Below are 6000 nucleotides of genomic sequence, written 5' to 3'. Positions count from 1 at the left end.
TTACATTTACATTTACATTTAAGTCATTTAGCAGACGCTCTTATCCAGAGCGACTTACAAATTGGTGCATTCACCTTATGACATCCAGTGGGACAGTCACTTAACAATAGTGCATCTAAAACTTAGGGGGTGGGGTGAGAGGGATTACTTAACATCCACAGGTATTCCAAAGAGGTGGGGTTTCAGGTGTCTCAGCACGGAAGGTGGTGATTGACTCCGGTCCTGGCGCGTGACAGTTTGTTCCACATTGGGGGCCAGGGTACACAGCACAGGGCTGAGCGGGAGCACAGTGGTACACAGCACAGGTATGAACAGTGCCCTTGTTTGGGTGTAGGGCCTGATCAGAGCCTGGAGGTACACAGCACAGGTCCCCTCACAGCTCCAGGCAAGCACCATGGTCTTGTAGCACAGCTGGAAGCCAGTGGAGAGAACGGAGGAGCGGGGTGACAGAGAACTTGGGAAGGTTGAACACCAGACGGGCTGCGGCGTTCTGGATGAGTTGCAGGGGTTTAATGGCACAGGCAGGGAGCCAGCAACAGCGAATTGCAGTAATCCAGACAGATGCAAGTGCATTAGGACACAGCGCCGCTTCCTGTGTGAGGCAGGGTACACTCTGCGGATGTTGTAGAGCATGAACCTACAGGAACGGGCCACCGCCTTGATGTTAGTTGAGAACGACAGGGTGTTGTCCAGGATCACAGACTTGGCGCTCTGGGAGGAGGACACAGTGGAGTTGTCAACCGTGATGGCGAGATCAGGAACGGGTAGTCCTTCCCCGGGAGGAAGAGCAGCTCCGTCTTGCCGAGGTTCAGCTTGAGGTGGTGATCCGTCATCCACACTGACATGTCTGCCAGACATGCAGAGATGTATTCACCTGGTCACAGAAGGGGGAAAGGAGAAGATTAATTGTGTGTCGTCTGCATAGCAATGATAAGAGAGACCATGTGAGGTTATGACAGAGCCAAGTGACTTGGTGTACACGAGAATACACAAGAACAGAGTGGGGGACACCAGTGGTGAGACGGTGGTGAGGAGACAGATTCTCGCCACGCCACCTGGTAGCACAGGTAGGACGCAATCCAAGCGTGGGCCGCGCCGGAGATGCCCACAGGAGAGGGTGGAGAGGAGGATCTGATGGTTCACAGTATCAAGGCACCGACAGCACAAGGTGAGAGCAGAGGACAGGTAGCACAGTGCACAGGATACAGAGCACAGTCTCAGGTGACTACAGCACAGGATCAAGAAGGTCATTCAGAGAGAGATAGCAGAGCACAGGTACAGCACGTATACAGCACAGGTATACAGCACACGGTACACAGCACAGGAACACAGCACAGGTATACAGCACACGGTACACAGCACAGGTACACAGCACAGGTGTACAGCACACGGTACACAGCACAGGTACACAGCACAGGTATACAGCACACGGTACACAGCACACGGTACACAGCACACGGTACACAGCACAGGTATACAGCACACGGTACACAGCACAGGTACACAGCACAGGTACACAGCACAGGTATACAGCACAGGTATACAGCACAGATACACAGCACAGGTATACAGCACAGGTACACAGTACAGGTACACAGCTTTTGGATCTTAATTTGAGACAGTTTGCTACAGCAGCAAAAGAATCCTGGAGCCACAGGAAATGTGAAGTCTCATTCATTATAATCCACATAATAATTCACATTTCCTGTCGCTGCAGGATTCATTTCCTGCTGTAGACAGAAGAACACACAAATGAAGAAAAGCTTAGATTGCTTCTAAATGTAAAATGTTTCCTTCTGTCTAGATATTTTATTTCTTCAGTCTTCAGGAGACGGAGGGATGGAGGGATCGATAAAAGGAAAACAATCAGACCTTTTAGAAGGGGGAATGAGAGCAGGACAGATCAAGTTTACAACTGAGGCTTGGTACCAGAGGTGTTTTTGATGAACTCTCTGCAGAGTGTTTTATTAGGCTGACCTTTATATCTCCCTGCCTTCCCCAACCACTAGACAAGTCAAGTGTTGTTCTCCAACTAGACAAGTCAAGTGTTGTTCTCCAACCACTAGACAAGTCAAGTGTTGTTCTCCAACCACTAGACAAGTCAAGTGTTGTTCTCCAACTAGACAAGTCAAGTGTTGTTCCCCAACCACTAGACAAGTCAAGTGTTGTTCCCCAACCACTAGACAAGTCAAGTGTTGTTCCCCAACCACTAGACAAGTCAAGTGTTGTTCCCCAACCACTAGACAAGTCAAGTGTTGTTCTCCAACCACTAGACAAGTCAAGTGTTGTTCCCCAACCACTAGACAAGTCAAGTGTTGTTCCCCAACCACTAGACAAGTCAAGTGTTGTTCTCCAACTACTAGACAAGTCAAGTGTTGTTCTCCAACCACTAGACAAGTCAAGTGTTGTTCTCCAACCACTAGACAAGTCAAGTGTTGTTCTCCAACCACTAGACAAGTCAAGTGTTGTTCCCCAACCACTAGACAAGTCAAGTGTTGTTCCCCAACCACTAGACAAGTCAAGTGTTGTTCTCCAACCACTAGACAAGTCAAGTGTTGTTCCCCAACCACTAGACAAGTCAAGTGTTGTTCCCCAACCACTAGACAAGTCAAGTGTTGTTCCCCAACCACTAGACAAGTCTAGTGTTGTTCTCCAACTAGACAAGTCAAGTGTTGTTCTCCAACTAGACAAGTCAAGTGTTGTTCTCCAACTAGACAAGTCAAGTGTTGTTCCCCAACCACTAGACAAGTCAAGTGTTGTTCTCCAACTAGACAAGTCAAGTGTTGTTCTCCAACTAGACAAGTCAAGTGTTGTTCTCCAACTAGACAAGTCAAGTGTTGTTCTCCAACTAGACAAGTCAAGTGTTGTTCTCCAACTAGACAAGTCAAGTGTTGTTCTCCAACTAGACAAGTCAAGTGTTGTTCTCCAACTAGACAAGTCAAGTGTTGTTCTCCAACTAGACAAGTCAAGTGTTGTTCTCCAACCACTAGACAAGTCAAGTGTTGTTCCCCAACCACTAGACAAGTCAAGTGTTGTTCTCCAACTAGACAAGTCAAGTGTTGTTCTCCAACTAGACAAGTCAAGTGTTGTTCTCCAACTAGACAAGTCAAGTGTTGTTCTCCAACTAGACAAGTCTAGTGTTGTTCTCCAACTAGACAAGTCAAGTGTTGTTCTCCAACTAGACAAGTCAAGTGTTGTTCTCCAACTAGACAAGTCAAGTGTTGTTCTCCAACTAGACAAGTCAAGTGTTGTTCTCCAACTAGACAAGTCAAGTGTTGTTCTCCAACCACTAGACAAGTCAAGTGTTGTTCTCCAACTAGACAAGTCAAGTGTTGTTCCCCAACCACTAGACAAGTCAAGTGTTGTTCTCCAACAACTAGACAAGTCAAGTGTTGTTCTCCAACAACTAGACAAGTCAAGTGTTGTTCTCCAACAACTAGACAAGTCAAGTGTTGTTCCCCAACCACTAGACAAGTCAAGTGTTGTTCTCCAACTAGACAAGTCAAGTGTTGTTCTCCAACTAGACAAGTCATGTGTTGTTCTCCAACCACTAGACAAGTCAAGTGTTGTTCTCCAACCACTAGACAAGTCAAGTGTTGTTCTCCAACTACTAGACAAGTCAAGTGTTGTTCTCCAACCACTAGACAAGTCAAGTGTTGTTCTCCAACCACTAGACAAGTCAAGTGTTGTTCTCCAACCACTAGACAAGTCAAGTGTTGTTCTCCAACTACTAGACAAGTCAAGTGTTGTTCTCCAACCACTAGACAAGTCAAGTGTTGTCCATGAAAGCTCCAGAGAATGAGAAGAGAATTACCTTCAGAGAATGAGAAGAGAATTACCTTCAGATAATGACCTTCAGAGAATGAGAAGAGAATGACCTTCAGAGAATGAGAAGAGAATTACCTTCAGAGAATGAGAAGAGAATTACCTTCAGAGAACGAGAAGAGAATTACCTTCAGAGAACGAGAAGAGAATTACCTTCAGATAATGAGAAGAGAATGACCTTCAGATAATGAGAAGAGAATGACCTTCAGAGAACGAGAAGAGAATTACCTTCAGAGAACGAGAAGAGAATTACCTTCAGATAATGAGAAGAGAATGACCTTCAGAGAACGAGAAGAGAATTACCTTCAGAGAATGAGAAGAGAATGACCTTCAGAGAACGAGAAGAGAATTACCTTCAGAGAACGAGAAGAGAATTACCTTCAGAGAACGAGAAGAGAATTACCTTCAGAGAATGAGAAGAGAATTACCTTCAGATAATGAGAAGGTTAAAAGAAAGGACTCCCAGACAGACATTATATTTTATTAGACTCTGACCTTGAATCCTTACACATCTATTTAAATCCATGTAATTATCAAATTAATACCAAAGGTAAAGAGGACCTGTCAGGTAACCGTTTCAGTTTGTCAAAATATGGGAGTTCACACATTCAAATCTATAACCTTATTCCTCATTCCAACCTTTAAAACGCAGTGCCTCAATTCATCAAGTGAAATAAATCTCATACAAAATAGAGATTAGAGATGAAATGGTACTAATACCTCCCTGAATTCTATCAGCGGTAGATTGGGGCAGAGAGGGAGGTGGAAATATGCATAAAACGCCACCGTAATCCACGTTGGAAATACCTTGTTCTGATAAACGGGATTAAGGGATGTAGGTTTGGCTCAGAGAGGATGGGGAGCGTGTGCATGCATTCATGTCTGTGTCTGTGTGTGTGAAATCTATGAATCCTGAGGCCTAGTGAATCCGTTTACATTTCTGTTAGGTTGTTTCCACACAGGCCTCTAAATAACCACTACCAGGTATCCTGATTATGGAGGTCAAAGGTTCTACAGGCCTCTAAATAACCACTACCAGGTATCCTGATTATGGAGGTCAAAGGTTCTACAGGCCTCTAAATAACCACTACCAGGTATCCTGATTATGGAGGTCAAAGGTTCTACAGGCCTCTAAATAACCACTACCAGGTATCCTGATGGGTGGAATTGAAGTAGGAAAAGGAAAAGAGAGAGAAAGACTAGGGAGAGAGAAGAAGAGAGAGAGTGGAAGAGGAAGAGAGAGAGAATAGGAAAAGAGAGAGAGAGAAATAGAGAAAAGAAGAGCAAGAGAGAAGTGAGAGAGAGAGAGGAGAGAGAATAGGAAAAGAGCGAGAAGAAGAAAAGAAAGAGAGAGGGAGAGAATAGGAAGAGAGAGAATAGGAAGAGAGAGAGAGAATAGAAAGAGAGAGAGAGAGAATAGGAAGAGAGAGAATAGGAAGAGAGAGAGAATAGAAAGAGAGAGAGAATAGGAAGAGAGAGAATAGGAAGAGAGAGAGAGAATAGAAAGAGAGAGAGAGAGAGAGAATAGGAAGAGAGAGAATAGGAAGAGAGAGAGAGAATAGGAAGAGAGAGAATAGGAAGAGAGAGAGAGAATAGAAAGAGAGAGAGAGAGAATAGGAAGAGAGAGAATAGGAAGAGAGAGAGAGAATAGAAAGAGAGAGAGAGAGAATAGGAAGAGAGAGAATAGGAAGAGAGAGAGAATAGAAAGAGAGAGAGAATAGGAAGAGAGAGAATAGGAAGAGAGAGAGAGAATAGAAAGAGAGAGAGAGAGAGAGAATAGGAAGAGAGAGAATAGGAAGAGAGAGAGAGAATAGGAAGAGAGAGAATAGGAAGAGAGAGAGAGAATAGAAAGAGAGAGAGAGAGAATAGGAAGAGAGAGAATAGGAAGAGAGAGAGAGAATAGAAAGAGAGAGAGAATAGGAAGAGAGAGAGAGAATAGAAAGAGAGAGAGAGAGAGAATAGGAAGAGAGAGATTAGGAAGAGAGAGAGAGAGAGAATAGGAAGAGAGAGATTAGGAAGAGAGAGAGAGAATAGAAAGAGAGAGAGAATAGGAAGAGCAGCTCACAGACCTAAACACAAGACCCCATAATGTCAAAGAGAAATTATGTTTTTAGACATTTTTGGGGCCCCTCTCCACACAGAGCTGTCCTAGAGAGGGCCCCTCTACACACAGAG

This window comes from Oncorhynchus gorbuscha, unplaced genomic scaffold (genome assembly GCF_021184085.1).
Source record: "Oncorhynchus gorbuscha isolate QuinsamMale2020 ecotype Even-year unplaced genomic scaffold, OgorEven_v1.0 Un_scaffold_1269, whole genome shotgun sequence".
Taxonomy (NCBI): domain Eukaryota; kingdom Metazoa; phylum Chordata; class Actinopteri; order Salmoniformes; family Salmonidae; genus Oncorhynchus; species Oncorhynchus gorbuscha.
This window is presented reverse-complemented; position numbering follows the sequence as displayed.